The sequence below is a fragment of the Podarcis muralis genome, chromosome 1 (assembly GCF_964188315.1).
Source record: "Podarcis muralis chromosome 1, rPodMur119.hap1.1, whole genome shotgun sequence".
Lineage (NCBI taxonomy): Eukaryota > Metazoa > Chordata > Lepidosauria > Squamata > Lacertidae > Podarcis > Podarcis muralis.
In genome coordinates, this window is record NC_135655.1 from 105,041,894 (window position 1) to 105,065,233 (window position 23,340).

At 41.2% G+C, this 23,340-nt stretch overlaps 1 long non-coding RNA gene across 1 annotated transcript; it reads right to left on the reverse strand.

The window, feature by feature from the left end:
• Positions 1-1,218: 1,218 nt before the first annotated feature.
• Positions 1,219-22,729, reverse strand: LOC114605277 (uncharacterized). Its single transcript, XR_003708543.2, has 3 exons — positions 22,114-22,729; positions 2,885-2,978; positions 1,219-1,975 (listed from the first exon to the last, which is right to left on the reverse strand). It is a non-coding gene; the product is annotated as an uncharacterized LOC114605277 (long non-coding RNA).
• Between the last annotated feature and the right edge of the window lie 611 nt (positions 22,730-23,340).

The following is a 23,340-nucleotide window of genomic DNA, read 5'->3' on the forward strand; positions in this document are numbered from 1 at the left end:
CAGAAGCTTGTAACATTTTCCTTTGGCAGAGCAGCAGATACTTCCACCATCCGTCAGACATCTGTGCACAAAACAGACACAATAGCGCCACTGAAATTGACATTGTGCTAATTTTTTTTAATAACTCAAACCTATTTTTGAAACATTTGAATGGTTGTGCAGAAATGAGTGAACACTTTTTCAAATGTGTGAAATGGCAAAGCTCTTGTGAGCTTAGGGATTTCATTGTTTTTTTTCCTTTTATTTATTTTTTCAGCACACGAAATATTCTGCCTCAGCAGCTGGCTGTGCCCAGCAAAGATGCCAACAGATGTTAGAAACCAAGTATTCTGCCATTTGCGAGCATTCTGTTGAGCCAGATATGCTGGGAAAGCTCCATTCTGTTCATAAGACCCAAGTTGTACGTTTCTGCTTAATGTGCTGCTGATGAGAACGCAGTTAGACCAGAAGGGAAATGAGATGTAAACAGCTGCTAGTCATTGGCATCCCAGGGCACATTAAGGAAGCCCTCCAACGACTTATTGCCCTCTTAAAAGTCAAAGCCAGGTGCCATTTGTTATCATTCCCCCTTTCAGATTAATCAGCATTTCTCGCAGAGGTATTGCTATTCCCAACATCCAAAAGATCCCCAGTGCTTTCACTTTGAACTGCATCACCAGCAATCATTCTCCAGAGACAGAGAAAGAAGTGGGGTAATTCAAATAGGATAAGGCTATGTTTTCAAAAGCTATCAAGGAAGGCTTCTCTCCCATCCATCTTTCCTAGACGTTGCAATTAGGTGATCTAGGTCCCATGATGCCTGTTAAAACTATGCCCCTTGTCTTTCCGCAGGAAGTCAAACTGCTCTGGAGCACAGCAGTTTTTGTTACTATTTGGTTTACATATCTTTTATGCCTGACTGCTAAACATCACCTTTTCCCCATCTGGCACAACAGTGTGCCATTGTTCAGTATCTCTGCATAAGAATGTAAGGATACAGCACCCTGTTTCACAAAGTACATACCCAGATGCCTCTAGGAAGCCCATAAGCAGGACCTGAAGGCAAGAGACCGCTCCTGCTGTTGTTCCTGAGCAACTGGCGCTCCGGCTGCCATACTGCCCTTGCACCAGGAGGTTCTGCTTAGCTATCAGGAGAAACATATCATCCACAAACTTGTCCTATCCCTTTTTTCAGCCATCTAAACTAGAGGCCACCACCACATCTTTTGTCAGCAAATTGTTTAAGTTAATTATGCGTTGTGCGTGAAGAAGTACCCTCCTTTCAGTGGCAGACTTTGGGGCCTGAAATTTCAGTGCAATGCCAAAATTTGGCACAGGCACACCACCTCTCACCTTAGATTCTAAGTCACCGTTGTGTCGCCTCCTGCAGCACCCTCTCGGCTTGGAGCCTAGTGCGGGCGAACTGGCTGTGCTCCCCTAAGTCCACCTCTACTCCTTTGTCCTCAATTTATCTTTTTTTTGGGGGGGGGAGTTATGCATACGATGTGATTCTGTGCAAGCAAGTTGTGTGCACAACTCAACATTTTGAAAAAGTTCACCATATGATGTCGCTTTTCAGTCTAAATAAATGTGTAGATTAAGCCTGGAAATAGGTAGGTCTGGTGAGATGTGAAGAGGCAGAAAAAGGAATGGGCAAGAGGAATGTTTCCAGATAGGGGGAGCCAATATGGTACCTTCCAGATCTTGTTGGACTCCAGCTCTTATCAGCATGGTCAGTGGTCATGGATGATGTGAGTTGCAGTCAAACAACATTTAGAGGGGCCCATGTTGGTTAGCCATGGTTTAAATGATAAAACTGTCATGCTCTAAAAAGTGCTTTGTCCAACCCATGTGTTGCAGAATTAGAATAAAATGCACAAAATAAGAACATATATGCAAATCTGCCCAATTTACATACCTCATATGGGTTGCAGGATTCATTTGTTCTTGGCACAGAATTTGGATTAGCCTGGGGAATAATCCTACTCCAACACTTCTAAAAGATGAACACCAAAACAGGGAAAAGTATCATCATGCCATATATCCTGATTAAGAACCAAAATGCCTGGGTAAACAGGATCGTTTTTTGACTGGCACCTAAAAGTTGATAATGATGGTGCCAGGACCATCGTTGATGAGAACGATGGTGTCAGGACCTGGGAGAGCCCCTGCTGAAAAGGCCTATTATTGTGTCACCCTCCAAACCTCCCTCAGAGAGGGCACAGATGATAAATGTAGGGTCCATATAGGTTTGTGTAGGGAATGGCAAGGTACTGGGGTTGTGAACCACACAGGGCTTTGTAAGTCAAAGCCAGCACTTCAAATTGAAACTATTGGCAGCCAGTGCAGTCATGCTGTGAACATTATATGTACAAGACCCCCTATTTCCAGTCAATAATCTGGTCGCCGAATTCTGCACTAGCTACAGTTTCAAAGGCAGCCCCATGTATAACACATTGCAGTAATCCAGCCTGGTGCTCATGTCCAAGAAAACGTCACTTCCAGTATTTAATAATCTGAAGTTTACATGAAAATAAATATATATATGAATATCCTTAAACACACACACACACACACACACACGCAGGCAGCAGCTGTTTGACAACTTGAGCATCTTATTTCCTAAACCCACATTCTCTCTGAGCATGAAAGATACCATAATGCCCCAAACTGACTTCTATTTTAAGTGAGACACAGATTGCATTTCCCTTTATGACTATGTATACCAAATTCATAGGCACTAAGCACAAATTAAGAAGAAATCTTGGTGGCTCATTTCTTTTGTTTTTGTATATAAATAGCCTGGTTCTGTTATGGGAAAGTCACCCTCTGAAGGGAATATTTCAGATATTTGTTAATAAATTAGTTAAGCATGCAAGAAAGAAACAACCCTGTTCCATGATACCTTGTGGGTTTGCATTAATGATGTGCATCAAGAAAGCTGCATATATATGATTTGTGAACTCACTGGGGTACATAATCCACGTTCTGTCAATCATCTGTGAAGTCCAAGAAGAAACCACTGTTAATAATTCACAAAATTTCAATCCAAGGGAGAGCTAGCAACAAACACGACCCACAAACCTTTTCCAAAATCCATTTACTTTAGTGGGAAGACTATGATTGACATCAGTGGACTTATGAGTCACTTCACAAGGAGGGGGAAAGCAACCTCCAGGGATAATGAAAATGAATAAATTTAGACAAGTGACATGGGAAAGAAAATGGGCCTTATGTGGCAAGGATGACAACTGTCTTGCAAATCCACACCTTCACCTTCTCTATCTCCAATATGCATTCTTCATCCACATTCTCAACATAACCAATTCAAGTGCCATCCTTTCTGAAGGCTGCTATAAATAACACATCAGGAACTGAATGGTCGGTGCCTACGTATATAGAAATGCTATAGAGGGATGTTTCCTATTAAAACAGGGTTGGAGATCTAGTAAACATTTAACCCTCTGTCCTCAAATGACTTACTCTAGAGAAGAACTGGCTTTAGTTAATGATTCAGAATGTGCAGCTTGGAGATGGTAACCTAAACAAACAAACCCAAGCTTACCTGGGGCTCTCATTACCACACAGCTTCTTATTTCTAAATTGGTCCATGTAAAAATAAAAGGGACAACTATACGCTACGATAAACATGGGCTGATGCTGAAAATGGCATTTGTGCACCACATTCTCCCTCATGGCAAAAAACCTTCTCTCAGGCCTGGACTGAAGGTGTGAGGGGCCTAAGACTAATACAGTGGGTGGGCCTAAGTGACATATGGTCAAGAAACAAACAACATGTTACTCAATTATCCAGAATTAACGTTACCTTTAGCCAAATGATTACATATTGAAAGGGAAGAAAAAGAGAGGAGGAGGATAAAGTTAAATACACAGTGGAAGTAAAAACACACACAAATAAACAAGAAAATGGGGGGAGGGAGAGGTTTGGAATTAAAATGCAAGCTTTTTTCCCATGCAAACATGAGACATCTTCCATTTCAGGGACAAAACAGTAAAGGCCCAGGAGAACATGAACAAGGAAGAGACTGACTGTGATGGATGGAGCAGGGTGAGATGGAATAGTAATGCTGTGTTGGTGCATTTGAATTTCAAGAGACCCAGTCGAAAAGTGCACATCCAGTTCCGCATAACAAGTTCCTTCCAAAGGCAACCCCCAAGATATTTGAGATGTAAAGCAGAGGACACAGGGCTGGTGAATGTGTCCATCAATTGTAACCTAGAGAAAGGGTTGCTCTGGAGCTGTCTATTAAGGATGGCAGGAACAGACTGAGACCAGCTTGAAAGTGACCTATTCTCTTGCCCCACTGTATGCTTTGCATCTCAGTCTCGAGACGATTTACTCCTCAGCTGGTCACTTCTTTTAAAAGAATGGAATTGGCCTAAACATGAGGCTGCCTGGAAGCAAAGGCTTGTCTACTGGAATCCAGGAATGCCTCTACAGAAAACTGTAAGGTGAAGCCAAGAGATGTGCCACCTTCAAAGCAGGAGCAATTGCTAGCTAATTAAAAAGACTTGGGGTGCAACATTTGACTATGCCGATTCATATTTTTATATATGCAAATTTAGGCTTATTTCAGAGGGGGGTGGGGGAATCCAAACTTTGGCTGTGCTTTCTCTGAGCTATGAGGTGCAAACAGGATTTTCTGGGTCCAGTATATGGAGTGGGCTGTCTGCCCAACCTGCAGTCTATTCACAAGAATTGCTGGTGTAAATATCAAAAATAAAAACAAGTATTGCCCGATATCTAGCATGACTCCTCTCCCTCTTTCTCTCTCCCTCAACCCTCTTGCTCTCTTGGACCTTTTGGAAGAGGGAGTTTGAAATTAGCCCAACCACTGCTACAAAAGCTTCCCACTGGAAAAAGCTAGAGGTACCATTTGAGACTGCTCAATAGTTCAACAATGTGCATGTCCAAGCCACAGTGTCAACCCATTCAAATTTAGTGTAAATGCACCTGAGTCTCTGGTAGTCACCACCAGTCACTGCTTGGGGATATAAACACACAGATGAGCTTTGAACTCTGTGGGAGCATCAGTGATGTAGCAAAGAAATATGACCCAAACCACTGTTGACAGAACTCCAGAACATCAGAAAATCAGATACATATGTCTTAGGCATTTTATTTTACATCAGATCCCTGCAGTTGTCAGGAAATATGAACTGAATAAATTTGCTGTACCCAAACCTCCCGTGGGGTTCGTACCATCAATGTTTTATTAGGATCTAAAAAGTTATCCAATAAACAAAACTTGAAGAAAAACAAGTCTTTCAGTTTTGAATCATGGCAATGAAAAGGCAGGAGAAAAATAAAGGTGCAAAAGAACAGGGTTTTTAAAAGCAGCTCTGTAAACAGTTGCAAGGCTAGGGTTAACCCTTTCCCCCTCACGCCATTTCCCTCCATTAAAACCACATACTGTGAAGCTGCTATTTGCTGCATGGTGGGAAACATACAAGGAGACTTAGAAGCAGGTAAGAAAAAAATCTATAGCCCAGACAAGACACTACGGCTGAACAAAACCATTTGTGAAAGGCAACATTATTACACTGACTCAAAGAGTATTTAATTGAGCAGCCCAGTAAAGCAAGAAGAATAATCCATATCAAATTATCTTGCAATGCTCCATTTCACAGAGAATAGAGAGAGTGCATTTTTGTATTTCGACCAAAAAAACCCCAAAACACTTTAGGAAACTTGTCCCACACAGACATGCAAGCATGTTTAAGGACCAGTCATGGCTGGAATGGTTAGACAAAGAAGAATCTGCAGATTTAGGGGTTGTGACATAGGAGACTCAATGCAACCTTGAAATACAGTCTCTTGCAAAACAAAAAGGATAAATACAGCCATATATAAGTGAATGTGGACATCACGCAGTAAAATATACCCAGGAATATTGCTTGCATTCCAGATAGTGGACAGCATATGAATCTGCTGCTGGATTCATCCCTAGATGTTATAGATGCTAACTAGGTGGTTATATTTAAAACAGAATTCCTGCTGTTATACAGCATGAATATATTATCCTGGGAGTGTCACATTATATAATCTCAGCTGAAGTAGGCAATATGTATATAGTAGCCCTTTCCCCAAAGCTGTTTCAATTATTTCAGCCTTGTTCTGGCACAAGGGTTATTTCTCAACTAAAAATATATTTCAGGTCTAAAGATTGAAAAGAAGGTTAAATATTTAGGTGTATGGATAATAGCAAAGAATATAAATTTGTATAAAGAGAATTATTTGAAAACTTGGGAGGATGTTCAAAGAAATTTGCAAATATGGGGCAGAATGAAACTTTCACTGCTGGGTAGAGTGTTGACCACAAAAATGAATGAATTACCAAGAATGCTATTTTTGTTTCAACCGATACCGGTGACTGGCAAGACAGATTGTTTCAATAAATGGCAAAAAGAAAATTCTAAATATATCTGGCAAGGGAGAAAACGAGAATAAAATACTGATAGATATGAAAGAGAGAGGAGGTTTCTCCCTGCTGGATATGAGATTATATTATGAAGCATTTTGTCTGTGCTGGTTGAAGGAATGGTTGTTATTTAAGAATCTGCATATTTTAGACTTGGAAGTTCACGATAATATTTTTGGCTGGCACGCTTATCTGTGGTATGAAAAGGTGAAAGTACATAAATGTTTTGCAAACCATATAATTCGGGGGGAAATTGTATAGCATATGGTACAAATATAAAAATTTATTGGAGATCAAAACACCACTTTGGCTTTCACCTGTGGAAGTCATAGCAGTGAAGAAGAAAAATATGACAGAAATTTGCTAAGAGAGGAGGGTAGAGAATTTAAGCTAAAAGAGTTTAAAGATTTATCATGGATGTTAACAACACGGTTACAATATCATCATTTGAATGACTTATTTAAAAAGGATATGAAATGGACAATATGGAAATGTATAAAGTGCTGGAAATGTGAAAGGAAAGAAGGTACCATTTTTCATATGTGGTTGTCTTGAAGTGATGTTAAAGCTTACCGGGAAATGATATATAATGAATTGAAAAAGATATTTGATATAACATTTGTAAAAAAAAAACCCACAAGCTTTTCTCTTGGGAATTATGGGATCAGAACCACCTAAGCAGTATAGAAATATATTTATGTATGCAACTACAGCTGCAAGAATGTTATTTGCCCCAAAATGGAAAGAAGAAGTCCTGACGAGAGAAGAATGGCTACAAAAATTAATGGAGTATGCAGAAATGGTGAAACTTACTGGAAGAATAAGAAATCAATAAAATAAACTCTTTAGAAAGGAATGGAAATGTTTTATTGAGTATTTACAAACAAACTGTAAAGAGATCAAGACATTGGCAGGATTATTGTAAAAACTTGCAGTTTCAAAAATGTATATGAGATAGATATGAGAATAGATGAAGAAAAGAATAAATTAAGATAATTTGGAGTATGCAGGAAATGATGAAAATAAATGCAAAGAACCACAGAACGAGAAGGAAGGAAGTCAAAGTTTGAAATGTCAGAATGTTTGTTGAACAATTGTTGTAATGTATATAAATGAAAATTATAAATAAAATTATTTTTTTAAGGGTTGTTACCCCCTCTACCAAATACTTCCACGTGTGATTCCCCTTTTCAGTCTCCCACTGAATACATCTTCTGACTCAAAACTAATTCCAAAAAAAGTAATGACTTCCAAACCGACTGTGCAAAAAGAGCATTCTGAAATGAACCAAATGGAGCTAAATTTCGAGCCAACTAGAATTTACATAACACAAGGTAACAAACGTGTTCTTGGGGAAAATCTATTTTGGTAGCAAGCTGCCATCCATTGTTTATCTACTCAGCTTGCTGCATCTATAAAGGAAATCAAAAACGTTGTCAAACTGACCTGGACAGTGAACTACGCATTCTTAGTCTACAAAACATAGGTTTGATGTATATTTCTTATATAAATGTAAGAAACTCATCTTTTGCCACAGATTTGCTTTGAAGTTAAGCTAACGTAAAAAAGGAGAGAAAAAAGGCTGAAGACAGACATGAGAAGTTTATGAAATTACGCATCAATTACAAAGAAGTTTAGAAAGAACAACAATTTTTTAAAGCACCAAGCACTATTAAATAAGTAAGAATTTTAAAGGAATGTGTTGGAACAAAAGGGCAACCTCTTTCTTCTCTTTCTGCTCAGTATTTACTGTATCTGCTGTACAAAATGGAAGGACACAGTGGGGTCTTTGTTCAAACACAAATGAAAGATGGATTTTTTGTTTGATCAAGAGACTATGGATGCTTGTTCTATAGATCACTGACATATCTAGTAGTGCGGCCAGGAGGCATATTTATTTCCAGTTTCTCATCTACAATATCACCAAAGGGAACATACATTAATGCTGAGTTTCTCAGCTATTGTTGGCCTACAACTCCCAACATCCCTGACCACTGGTCCTGCTAGCTAGGGGTGATGGGAGCTGTAGTCCAAGAAGCGCAGGAGACCCAAGTGTGGGAAACACAGCACAAATTATACCTGATTGCTCTGGCCTGCAGACACCCAAGTAATTCTTCAGAACTGTGCATTTAGTTTCTTGCCAGGAAAGTAATCAGTCAATGTTAATATTGGATTAATCATCAGATAGTAAGATTACTTAGGAATATTCCTTGAATAGAAAAGGAAATGCCCACCACACAGGGATGCAGCTGTTTTACTTCTGAACAGAATAACCCCATCTTGACCATATACTGTATATGGCAGCACAGGGATGGAGAATCTGTTTTTCTAGAAAGGGCTGTCAATCAATCAGGGATTGGAGCCAATAGTGGGTGGAAAAGGCATCATTGCCACCCTACTTCTCTCTTTTGCCTGGAGGTATAGTTAGGAACATAGGGACGCAGGTGGTGCTGTGGGTTAAACCACAGAGCCTAGGGCTTGCCGATCAGAAGGTCGGTGGTTTGAATCCCCGCGACGGGGTGAGCTCCCGTTGCTTGGTCCCTGCTCCTGCCAACCTAGCAGTTCGAAAGCATGTCAAAGTGCAAGTAGATAAATAGGTACAGCTCAGGCGGGAAGGTAAACGGCGTTTCCGTGCGCTGTTCTGGTTCACCAGAAGCGGCTTAGTCATGCTGGCCACATGACCCGGAAGCTGTACGCTGGCTCCCTTGGCCTTTATAGCGAGATGAGCACTGCAACCCCAGAGTCGTTCGTGACTGGACCTAATGGTCAGGGGTCCCTTTACCTTTACCTATAGTTAGGAACATAGGAAGCTGCCTTATACTGAACCAGATGACTGGTCTACCTAGCTCAGCAGCCACCTAGGGTTTCAGGCAGGGGATATTCCCAGACCTACTTGGAGATGCCAGAAATTGAGCCAGGGATCTTCTCCATGCAAAGCAGTTGCTCTACCAACTAAGCTGTGGCCCTTCCATATGACTGGGTGGTGGGAGGGGGCACATTACCAACCAATCCATGTGTCAAATGATCCATCTTGTGGGGCCACAGGATCCCCATGCCAACCATGGCATAATCATCTGAAGACAGTTAATGTCACTTGCCTATGTTTATTTCATTTCCCTCTTTATGTTTGCACCTCACTTTTCTTTGCAATAGACAGCCGGTCAAAAGGCACCTGACAATTACAAAAAAAGGAAATGAAAAAATAAATAATGCCAAAACCCAACAAAACTATCTATTAATTAAAAATGCTGAAATAAGCTATCAATCATATTTAATTGTAATGCCTAAGAAAAAAATTAATATGCATTTAATCAGTATCAGCATCACATTCCTACATTGCAAACATTTCAATGAATAACAAGAAGATAATAAAACATGTGGCACATACTTTAGTCAAGACTATACAGACTATACAGCACCCATTGTATGCAAATATTGGGACACAGCATTGATGGGAAAAAAGCAAAGCCAGCAAGGGTACACTCAGAGCTGGCCACAGTGCTTAGTCCACAAAGGCAATTTCAGATCTCATAGAAACACTCTTATCATGCCATGTCTGCAGCATAACATGAGCATTCGATACATGACATGAATATAAAAAAGCAGGTATTTCAGAGCGATAGTCGTGGATAGAATCAGTTTTTGCATTTAACTTATCTTATTTTGATCCCGTTTACGAATCACTTCCTACTGAATGTTTTGAAGCGATTTCACAGTTAAAAAAATGGGGGGGGGGGAATAGAATTCTCTCTGGAAAAAACCCCAATGAAAAGCAATTTCACATGCAGAAACAGTTTCAAATCCAATATCAAGACAGAGAAGGATAAAGATCTCCACTTAAAATGCTTGTTGAAAAAAGGAAGGTCAATAAGCGCCATAAAGGCAACAGAGATGGCCCACTGTTGAGTGTCGCATACCTGCCACTGGGGTCAAGAACAGGAAATAATAAGTACACCAAGTAATCATGGCAATTAGTTCTAAGTTCTAGGACTGGTGTTTCCTGAGGTTTTCTCTATTTTCAGGGACGATAGGGTTTCCTCTTTCGTTAGGAGGATGCTGTTCTGTCCCACAGGTCCAAATACAGGCCAATTGATGGACTGACTGATGCTACAGAAGACCAAGTTGCAGAGATTCCTAAGAAAGGTGCACAAAACATTGGAGTGACCAGTTCTAGTGTTTTATTATATGCCCAGCCTGGTAAACCCCTTCCTTTCCCTTCCTCCCACTCATCTACTCCCGTTCAGTAGTTTAGGCAGCAGTGTGCTTCCTTTTGTCTGCCTACTTTAGTCCCAAAGCAAGGGGACCCCATCCTTGATACAGCTTACCTGGCATACTGCTCCTTGCCATTGTTGTTGGCATCCCTCTGCCTCAAGAGACAATGGGAGTGCGCCTCCGGGGGTGAAGTCAGGCCGCTGTATTAGCAGCACCAAAGTTACCTCCCTGGGGCAGAAGCTTAGGCAGTGTGTATGGAGGTCCTGGGCTGCTCAGACAACAAGCCCCCGCTCTTGGCCTTGTTGATGTGGTCCAAAGTTAAGCAGATACATTTGGCACCAACTTGGCTGCAGGAGTGGCTGGAATTCTTTGCCATACTCAGTATTAAACAGCTTACCACACCAGCCACATGGTACCATACAGGAGAGGGTGATTGCCACCAACTTGAATGGCTTTACAAGATGGTTAGACAAATTCGTGGAGATTAGGCTATCAGTGGCTACTAGCTACAGTGGATATGTTTTACTTCCATTGTTGGAGGCAGTATGCTTCTGAACGAGGAGAGAGTGTTCTTTGCTCAAGTCCCCCTTTTGGGGCTCCTCAGAGGCATAGGATGTTGGACTAGGTGGGCCTTTGGCCTGATCCAGCAGGGCTCTTACATTCTTACGTTAAAACTTTTTTTATTTTTTTAGCTTAACTAGTAAACATGAATCTACACAGAAATAAGTCCCATTAAGCTCAATGGAATTTACTCTAGGAACATGAACATAGAATTGTATCCTACATAAAAGGTTTAAAGAAATGCAATGTGTAGAAAGCAACCTAATACTAAGTGAGACTATTGCTCCATCTAGCTTAGCGTCATCCACACTGATTGACAGTGGCTCTCCAGGGTTTCAGACATGGGAGATTCCCAGTCCCAGTCGTAGATGGAAACACCAGACTTTCTGCATGTAAAGCAGGTACTCTTAAAACCAAGCTGCGGTCTGCCCCCATTGCCAAACAACAGAACGCATTCTGCACGCCTCGTTGTACCTCTGCACACCATTTGCTTAACTTGGCAAAGGGATTCAAATAAATTTGACTCTCGTTGCCATGTGACAGGAGGAAGTATGAATTGGCTCCCGTTGTTGATATGACACAGGACTAAGCATCACATTGTAAAGAACTTATTCAAGTGCACTCTTCCTCCAGCCCCTGAAAATAGCGCCTTACAGGCAAAAACAAACTTTTGTGTGTATGATGAATGTTCCTGTAGAGAGATGGCAGAGTTTTGGCAGTCATATTGCTTACCATTGGTAACAGAACAAAAGAAGGCATACCTCCTCTCATCTGAAGTGCTGGCTAAGCAAAGGAATGTTGTTGTGTATGGTCCATAATGAGAAATTGCTTGGATAGAGCTATCCAGCAAATTCAGATAAAAAAATCAACTCATATTTTTTAACTGCTTCTGAAAAGCGTGTACATTATTTCAGTGATTCTTAAGTAACATTGTGTGGAATGCACAAGCATGCAGCCCTTGAAACAGGTTGAGCAAATGAGCGCTTGACCACATTTGAGCATTATTTAGCTGTTAATTCACTTTTCCCCATTCAAATTAGACCAGAGCAGTCCACAGCCACATGTATTTGAATCTGTATAGGAGAAGCAACTTCAGCCTTTTCTGTTCCTACCAACAGACATTCTGTTTTGTTTTTAATTTGTGTTGATTCTATCATGCTGATTAAGTACCGACAAAGCATGCATGCAGAGGAGTGTTGTTAAACTCAGGGTGCCAACTTGTGGGGGGCACGTAAGCCCAGCCCCCTCAAATCTTTTATTGGAGGGTGGGTGGGACCAAAGGGAGCTCGGACCCTAGGAGTTGCCTCCTATGTTTGCGGTCATCCTGGGAACAGGATGTTGGACTATATCGACCTTTGGTCTGATTAAGCAAGGCTCTTCCTTTCTTCTTATATTTATGTTCTTGCAGCCTCTATAGTAGTGGGGAGGATAGGGAAGGGAAGATAGCAAGGGACACAGCACCTGTTTCCACACCTCAATGACAAGGTGCTATCAAACTACAGCCTCTGCTGGCATGTATCACAGAATTCATGAGCCCAATGAAAACTTGAGTGCTCAGACAAGATCCATTCAATATCCAAAATTCTCTTACAAGGAAAAACACATAAGAAAGCACCTGAAGATTTCACTGAATAGGAACCCTCTACCCCAATTCCCCATTGATCAGGAAGAGAAGTGGAGAAATGGGAGATTGTCAGGGTCAGAAATCAGGAACCCACACACCTGCATACTGCTGTCCCACATGGTAAGTCGCATTAGGGCTAAAGACCACAGTGTTCCTAGTCAATGAAATGCTCCTAGGGGTCTACAGTGACTCCACTCATCCAGGCCAGCCATTGACTCGCTTTTAACAACAGTATCCACTTTGTATGGTGGTTGCCTCTCTATGGCCCGGCACTGACGCTATAAAGCCCTCTGAATGAAAAGGTTAAATGGCCAAATGCTCTTCCATTCTCTCTCTCACCATCAAAGAGACTGTGATGATTACTCTGGGGTCTAAAAATGTGCAGGTTAATAGCACCTACACAATGTCTAGTTTTGACTCAAAGCAGGGAGCCATCTCCAGCAGAAGGAAAACAGTGGTTAGCATAAATAGGCTTGTCCTGTCTTCAGTGCCGCTCTTCAGGAGCTGGTTTCAAACTCTTTCATGGTAAAAGTGAGAGTGGGAATGCTGGTGCTAAAATGAAGAAAGTGCATGCAAAACACTCTCAAAGACTCAAATGATTTTTCTGCCCCACTATAAAAGCAAAGCAGTGTTATTCACCAGATTCTATTTTGGCAGTGGAAGGTTTAAAATGTCACATCTCTTCCCAGCTGCTTCCTTTGATTAGGGAGACAGAGGAAGGCTGAAGGCTGGCAAATTAGTCGCTACTCATGAGATCATCTTTTCCAACCAACTGATGCAGCCTCTCAGTTACATCATTATTTGTTTACACGCTGCTCAGAAGATGTTGCATGCCAATGGGTGAACATTTCTATTCTGCCTGTATGGAAGCATGAAGACCAATATCACATATATTTGGACTGTACACATCAGGCTGTGCAGATGTGGGAAGGTAGACTGCGCAGACTACCTTCTCACAAAAAACTCCCTGAGCACATAGGAAAATACTGCACCAGAAAGACTAGGAAGTCCATTTCTTCCTGGCATGCTAGATCTCTTTGAACAGCAAGGGGTTTTTTGGGGCTCGGGGGAAGGAAATAATTCAAACATGGTTTTCCCTCACTCCCTCCCCCCCCCCCAAAAAAATACAGACACAAACTTTGCATGCCTGGAGCATTTGGAATATTCACGCAGTAGAGATACTGTTGGATTTTGATGTGGGAAACCCAGATTCAAATTCTCCTAAGCCACTGATGGCTCACCATATAGCCTTGAGCAAGGCAGTATCTCTCAGCCTGATGCTGTGAAGTTAAATGGGATAAGAATATTTTTTAAATCACAAGAGCCTTTGGGGTAGAATAAGGGGGGAAATCTACATAAATAATATGCTTATGCCTCAGTCTCAAAAATATTTGCCTTGGCTTGTGCTAGTGGAAAAAAATAAATCGTTGTTTGTGCATTGTGTCACTGCATTTTGTTAAGGGGAGAAGCTTGCAGAAAGAGTCTTGGATTCTTGTGACATTCAAGCGTGCAGGGCGAAAAACCTATTCCATTTTCAACTCTTAATGGTAAATACCACTAAGTTTCCCAATATAATACATACACACATAATTTTATTTTTATGACAACTTTCCACCGCTCAAAACTGTGCTCAAGGCGGCTTACAACATGAAATAAATAATTAAATGTATAACCACAACATAAAAAGTAGTCATAAACAATAAACAAAACATTTAAAGATACAAAACCAAACCGAACAATTTCCACATAAACCACTGCAAAAATCTAAAGTAACGATACAAAAAACCAACAGCAACAAACCCTCACCAAACAACACCCCATTCTTTATATAAGAATAAAGGTAATATTTGATGCAGAGCAATGCAGAGCAGTGGCAAACATATCCAGTACCAACTACTGTTGTTGTCTCATGACCCAAAAGACCAGATAATTCTGAGTACACAGCAGTTGAATGAGGTCAACAAGCTTTGCCTGCAACGCATGGACTCATCCACACTTCCATTTGCCTCATGATTTCTAGTCATGAGTCTGAGAGATTCTTATTTTGTTACGCAACTTTTCCTGGGAAAACCCACTGTTTACTGCTGAATCTGAACCATTGGGTTTTCTGTGGAGTGACACTTGTTTCGATTCAGCAGTAAACAGCGGGTTTAAAAAAGCGTTTTATAGCTGGTGCAAAGCAACAGTGCTCACCACTATACTATACACTGAGGCCTCCAATATATCTTTTTTTCTTCTTTTCTGTGTATATATAAGAATCTTTTTTAAATCAGGGATTATTGTTTTACTGGAGAAAAAAGTGCCAATTGTGTTAAATAAACTTAAATGAATTTCTTGCCTCAATTTCAAATTGTGACGGTCTATAACAACTGTTTCTCTGTTTTACCCTTCCACCATATGATTTGTATGATGTTATTATTGTACTTATTTTACAATCACAGGGTAGACCCTTTCAAGGCACGAGGGGATGCAAATTACGTAAGCAAATAAACAAGATACTGACCATGAGAAGTGGGAGAGCTATCCTACTGCTTTTTCTAAGCATTTTATTGCTGTTATTGTACTTTTCCGTGTACAAAACTCCCCCATGTATAAGACGTCCCCTATTTTGGGGGACTCAATTTTAAGAAAATGGGGAGAGATGGCTCAGAGTTGTTGAGTTGGGGGGGGGGAATTGCCCAGAGTTGTACAGCTTTTGGAGGGGGGGATTGCCGAAAATCACTCACTCACAGCACCGATGCTGACAATCGCCAGCAACCACCAAACCAACCCCACTTGCCAGAGTGACAGCCGATCGCCAACAGACCCTTCCCTAGCAGAAAATCACTAACCCGACTGAGAAAAGCTGTCCGCTGACAATCACGCGCGTCCCAAAACAGCAGCCGCCAATCGTGGCAGCAACAGCCAATCCACAGCAGTCCTTGCTGCAGAAACCAATCACCAACCCAATTAGAGCAGCAGCAGCCAATCCAAAGCAGCCCTTCTAGCAGCCAACAATCAGCCACCAAATCTCCTGCTCGTGGCTGCAGCCAATCACCTGTCCCCGCCATTCACTATCCATGTATAAGACGAGGCACATTTCTGAACATTTTTTTAGACTAAAAAAACCTCGTCTTATACACGGAAAAGTACGGTATCTCCTGTGGCCTTCTTTGTATTCAAGGAAAATGCTGAGCTGCAGTGCTTCTGTCTGGCATGTTTGGTAACACTGCAGAATTAAAAGTTAATTAGGGTTAAGCCTCAACACTGATACAGAATGATAACTAGAGTGTGGTTCCTGCAAACGGCTGGATTTTCTAGCTGCCCTGTGACTAGCACTGTAAATGAAGAGATCTGAAGAGTTGTCCTACTAGCAGGGTATCCTCTTAGAACTGGACATGTATTTGGTATGGGAAAGCTAAAATAAATAAGAGTTTTATGAATCATGTCAAGAGGAGGAATTTGTATAGAGTCTGGGAGAAATACAATAATTTGCTGGATAGAAAGACACCCCTATAGTTATCGCCAACTGAAGCAATTACATCAAGAGAAGCAACATGGATAGACAGTGGGCAACCTATGGAGACTTGTTGGACTTCTCAGGGAGTGAACCCAGATTGAAACCAATGGAAGAAATAAGGAGACAGGTTACTGACTGGTTACAGTACTATCAATTACATGGATACAAAGCATGGATCCACATGGATCCTCAGGATTTTTGCATTGGGTCACCCCAAATTCACCATCAGATCACATAGCATGTCCATGGTTATAGCCTGCACCAAAAAAACCCACACATCCACTGTTTTGTGGGGCCGCAAAGGCGCAAAAACATGGTTACAAAGCACGGATCCAAATGGATTCTCAGGATTTTTGCATTGGGCTACCCCAAACTCACCATCAAATCACATATCATGTCTGTGGCCACAGCATGAACCACAAAAATCATACATCCACTGTTTCGTTCAGAATATTTTTTTTCTTGTTTTCCTCCTCTAAAAACTAGGTGCATCTTATGGTCCAGTGCGTCTTATGGAGCTAAAAATATGGTATATGATATGTTTGGATTTTTGGACCAAAGCTCACAGTTTGAAAGAGATAGGTAGCCATGTTGGTCTGCCATAGTCAAAACAAAAAAAATTCCTTCCAGTAGCACGTTAAAGACCAACTAAGTTAGTTCTTGGTATGAGCTTTCGTGTGCATGCACACTTCTTCATGTGTGTATCTGAAGAAGTGTGCATGCACACGAAAGCTCATACCAAGAACTAACTTAGTTGGTCTTTAAGGTGCTACTGGAAGGAATTTTTTTAGTTTGAAAGAGAGTTATTGCAGAATAATGAAAAACTATTGTCTAAAATGTATAAACTATTATTACTTTTGTTGTTGCTGTTAGATGATGGAAAAAAACAATACCCTTCCCTCTGCATGTGCAGATCTCAGACACACATCCTGATGTCACTCCCAGTTTCCTCCCAGTTTTTATGCATCTGGGGAAAGGGCCTTCTTGGAAGCAGTACCCCATCTGTGGATTTCTCTGTGTGAGGGAAACAGGTAAAGGCTACTTCAGGTCTTTTCTCCAGGTGGACTTTCCTTTTCTCATCTACATGCTGATTGCAAAATTCAGATAAGAATTTTGAAGGATGGCTGTGTTTTGGTTCTCATATTTTTTCAGATAATAATTTGATTGATTCAGCTTTAAATGTGAACTGAATTGAGTATCTCCTCCATTCCTACCAACCTCTTCTTTCTTCCCATCAACTGCACACCAGTATGAAAATTGCTTTATAGATTTACTGTTGTTTGTAATTGCCTCTGTGTTTTAGTTTGCTATTCTAGGGTTTTACTAACTGTTTTATTATTATGCTGCTTTGGGAGCCTAAGAAAAGTGTGGTATAAATTAGATAGATAAGTCTACAATGGGGCATCGTGTCTAGAAAAGCTTCTAGGTGATTTACAGTTTCTCTAAGGAATACTTTCTTGCTTTTCTATTTATTTTAGTGTATTTCTCTGCCTACTGGCACAAACAAAATGAGATTTATAGAAATAATAAAGTAAGAAGAAAACCCAAGTAGCCCAAACTTAACAGTTGATCACATCTAGCACAGTTCCTTTTAACTATCTTTTTTATTATTTATCATTGCCCCTGTATTTAATTTTAATTCATTTTTGCAATATAAAGCACTAATGAACTCTCTTACCAGCCCTACTCTCCTTCCTACTTACAAATACTTATTGAGATTAAAATTAGTAAGTCAATTGTAAAACTAAGTAATTTCATTATCATGGACTAATGGCTAATATTTCTCTTAAGCCACTGTTATGGTTCCCTGTGCTGTCATTCTTTTTGGTTCTCCTACTAAACCCTCAAAATTATTGCAGGAAGAGGATACTGAACATCTCCTGCATGGTGTATTAATGTGAGGCTTGTGCTAACGGAGCACCACACTGTTAATTTAAAACCTGACAATAACTCACTCCTGTGAGTATGAGCCCCGTGCAACCAGCAGAACAGCCTTCTCCACCTATGGATCGGCTCTTGTCTGCTTTTATGAAGCTAGTGACCTTCAGCTGCAAAGGATGTGACTGGGCTGTCTTGTGCTTATTCACTGTAGCAGGAAACCGTGTGGTTCTTTAAGCAGTCTAATCTAAATTGAGATGCATGTAGATAGGAGTTGGTCTTGAAACATTGCTCATCAGCAATTCCAAACAGGGCTTCTCCTACATATACTTGGCTTGAGGTACCGCAGGAACCAGTGATTGATTACACTGTATTCTAAGGAGTTCAGACTTGCTAAGCAACCGAAAGCACTGAAAAATGGGAACCTGCCTTTATACCAGGTCAGACAATTTGCCTATCTAGCTCAGTATTGTCTACTACGAGTGGCAGTGGCTCTCCAAGTTTTCAAGCAAAGGCCTTTCCATCACTTCCTGCCTGATCCCTTTTTAACTGGAGATTGAGCCTGGAGCCTTCTCCATGCAAAACAGATGTTCAGTCACTGATCTATGTCACCTCCCTGAAGGAAGAGCCCTTACATGGATCTGCCTCCATAATACATAATTGCTTCCTGTTCTCTGATCCTGCTCTCCTGCTTGTGGAGAAATTTATAAACTTGCTGGCACACACAAAACTCATCAGAATCACTGGATGTCATAGATCTCTGGGCATCAATGGGCCATGGTAGTGGACAGGACCAGTAACAGCTTGTGTCTAGCTGCCATTTTAATTTTCCACTATGAACCACAGCAATCCACTGTTCAAAGTGCTTGGCCAGAAAAGGGGGTGTATGTGGTGGAATACACATGCCCAAGGATTCCAGGTGATGATGCTTCAATTGAGAGCAACACCATACTTCCCATTTTTAAGTGTCTACTTAAAATGTTTCAAGGATTAACTTTTAATATATAATGTGAGTGTGACAAACAAAAAAAGCAACAACGATCACAAACACTTGCATCGTTCAGGTTCATCCATCAGTTGGGGTCTGGATTGGAAGGTATTTTGTGCCTCTTTGGAGATGACACTGAAGTGGATTGAGTGAAACCACATATAAAACCTAGAATGCACACCCAATGGCAGACCTGGGTTTGCCTCTCTGCATAACAGGAGAGGCGGTTCATTATAAAGCCGCAGTAAGGTGACTTTTCCTTCTCAAACTTTCTTTTGCCTCTCAAGCTTTCTTCTGAGTGTGCTTCCCACATGCTGAGATGTGATATTTATCGTGTACTTGGAAACTGTAGCTTTGATCATTTACCACAGAAATGAGTGTCAATATTGATCTAACCGCAAAAGGACACATTCAGAAGAAAGTTTCGTCACATGAAAATAATGAGATCCAAAGTTTCATACCTCAGAATGTCAAAATTGTGTGATATAATTGTGTTATAAGGCGACAATATAGGCATGGAATACAGAAGGCAGTAATGAAAACATGAGGAACACTGTGCTTGGAACACTTAAATGCCCTCCTTTTAGGTGTTGTGAATCAATCTAGACAAGCTACTGGCCGGTTAAAAGAAAATTGCTTAATACGAAGCACTCTAAAATGGAATCACTTACAATACACCATCTTTCCATCTCAGTTAATACATTTCCTACTTGATATTTTTATAGGCGAGTGATACTAATTAGACAAAATGATAAGGGTTTTAATAACTATCACTATACTAAGTGAATAAAACATTAATAGCTCTGTTCCTAGTAATTATTATGATTGACTTAATACACTTTAATAGTTAGGGGGAAAGATGAGTGTACATTCTTCAGGAATTTTTAAGTCTCTTTTTCAAAATTTCTGATTGTGCAGTCTAATACAAGTCAAAGACAGCACACACACACATACACCAACTGTAAAACTCTGCTTTTGTCTTCAAACTACCATATTTTTAGAGGAGGAAAACAAGAAAAAAAATATTCTGAACGAAACAGTGGATGTATGATTTTTGTGGTTCATGTTGTGGCCACAGGCATGTGATTTGACGGTGAGTTTGGGGTAGCCCAATGCAAAAATCCTGAGAATCCATGTGGAGCTGTACTTTGTAACCACGTTTTTGCGCCATTGCGGCCACAGGCAACAGTGGGTGCGTGATTTTTTTGGTGCAGGCTATAACCATGGACATGCTATGTGATCTGATGGTGAACCCAGGGTGACCCAATGCAAAAATCCTGAGGATCCATGTGGATCCGTGCTTTGTAACTATGTTTTAAGTGGGGAGGGAAGGAAAAACACAGAAGGCACAAGGAGCACGCGTGGGGTGTGTGGAGAAGGAGGCAGCTAACAATGCAGGAGAGGGGTTTGCTGCTTTTCAGCGAGCTGAGCGGGGAGGAGGAAGGGAAAAAGAGCACGGTCGCTTTAAAGCAGCCAATGGGACAGGAGCCGCTTACACCCATGTAAGCAGCTCCTCTCCTCTCCCACTTTGCTCCTTTAAAGCGAGTGGGCTCTCCTTCTCTCCCTCCTCAGCTCACGACTGCAGCAGGATCCCCCCGCCATCCATTGGGATTCGCTCCATATGACTCACAGACATTTCCCTGTGCTTTTTAGAAGGAAAAAAGTGTGTCTTATGGAGCGAAAAATACGGTAACTCAGAGCTGAGGGAGGGCCCCCTCCCATTTTCCATCTGGCTCAGAGTCCCCTCCCACTGGCTTTTCTAATGACCCATTTGTCATTAGTTAAAGGCTTTTGTCTTTGGCTAATGGTTGATCTCCCAGGCAATTTCCTGAACACGGGAAGCTGGTTTGGCCTGTACTTTAATACTTTGTTAAACCCAGTATGCCAGCCTTTTCAACACTTCAAACGTTGGTTAAATTCTAACACCTATCAGACCCAGGAATTTAGAGGAATATGGCACCTACAAACCCTGGCACCCACAACTCACAACATTTCTCTGCACCAGATACTCTTCAGTTCAAAGCAGAACTTTTTGTGGAACTTGACCTGAAGGTCTGCTTTTCCAAGCCTCAACTAGATTATTATTATTTTTTAAAACTGCTCAGCTGATTTTGGCCTGAATTTATTAGTATTTCCTGCATGCCTGTTATTGCATTATGACTAGCCAACTAGGCACATACCATTTTGTATTCGTATAAAGCAAAACAAAAACACCTTGAACTAAGCAGAAAAACCGGCATTTCTGAGATGAGGACCCTAAAGGAAGTGACCTATTTTACGGTTTGATACTACACACATTCTTGGAATAATCCTCTTTATGACGCAGGGTACAAGGGGTGTTTTAGTCCCTAGCCATGGAGTAACATGGGGGTGTCTTTTAGTTACCTGAATATGTCTCAGAATAGTTAATACCATAACATGCCACCAAATGTCAAGGAATCCCTGTTTCCTCAACTCCTGCCCCAAATGCAGTTCAAACCCCACCGAAAATCCAGGCCTGTGCCTCTCTATGCTGAATGAAAATTTTAGTCCAAACCTCAGGGTGAACAAAACACTCCAAGGTAGTAAGCTACCACCACTCCTTTTACTAGTCCACTCACTCAGTCCAAATAACCACACAAAAGTAAAGCATATAACACTAAAACAGCAGTGTAGCGAGAACTCTCTCAGCAAATAAGAATAGAAGATTTAAGAGCCAGACAAATTAAGAATTTAGGCACATCTGGGAAAATACAGAAACACACAAAATTAACATAGTCCAACTTAACCTGAGCTACAATGCTTTAGAAACACTCTTTTGACCCCCAACAAGACGTGCCAGTCAGGGAAAGTACAAAAGGTAGACAAAAGTGGGGGGACTAGCCAGGAGCTCATGAGGGGCAGAGGGAGGGAGAAATAATACGAGGTAGATTTTTAAATACCTTCTTACCTGCTCTCACCTCAGCCAGGAAAAGGGCTCCTTAATTGTAACTTTCCAGGCGCTCTGTCTGATAATGGCCTCCATGACAGGACAACTGAAAAATGTTATTCCAAGTAGCGACCGTGTACAGTACTTCCTTGAGATACTGTGTTTCTGTAGATAACACAGGTGCCGTAAATCTTGGGCCTGCTGGCAATTGAGGGCCAGAGACAGCTAGCTCACGATCCCAGACCTCAGCCGGAAGTCTAGGTATAATTGCTGAACCAAAGTTTTGACACTTTGGCCGGGACCAAAATTTAGGCCCAAGCCAGGAATATCTTGACACCGCATACCTGGGAGTAAGTCCCACTGAACTCAAAGGGATTTGAGAGAAGTTCCCTGAGGAAGGGCCTTTAGTTCGGTGGCTCAGAGCGGCTGCTATGCTTGTAGAAGGTCTGAGCTTCGATTCCTGGCAACTTTAGGAAGGGCTAGGAAACGCTTTTGTGTCTTAAACCCTGGAGAGTCGTAGCCAGTCAGTGCAGATACACAAATTACTCAACTAAATTGACCCATGGTCTGGCTTAATATAAGGCAGCTTCCTGTATTGCTATGACTCAAGTCAACATTCCAAGTAGGCATGCAGAGCCAGTTGTTCAAACTTTTGCAGCTTTTAAATGTGTATGTATTGCGCTGTCAGATAGCTTTCAGATTTTTATTGTGTAAAGTGACTGATAAGGGGTCACAGGGCATATCCCTATCCCGCCCTATTCCTCCCCCCCTCCCATCACCATCAATGTGGCAATTAAGTTTCAGAATTTTCCCAGAAGGAGCAGTGCCTGATCCCATGCCAACCTGTCTGGCTTCTGAGGTAAGATGGAGAGACTACCGGTATTCTTTGTGTCGTATCCATACTGGAAGAGCAATTGACTGGGGAAAGAAACAGGGGCTTCTCAGTGGCCGCACCTGAGATATGGAATTCTTTGCCGTTTGCAGTTCAGGGAACCTCCTGCATTGCTATCTTCTTTTTTATTTTTTGTATTGTAATGTATATTAATTCATATACAAATAACTACAGGGAAAATGATGCAACAAATTCTTCTAGCATAACAATAATGCAGAAAGCAAAACCAGAATGCTTAGTCAAAAAAGTAAAACTAGAGAAATATGGAAACAATATTGAAGACATAAGGGGGCCTTATAGCAACAGAACAAAGAAAGAAAAATGAAAATAGACAATCCAGTGTTGCTGAGTTTCAC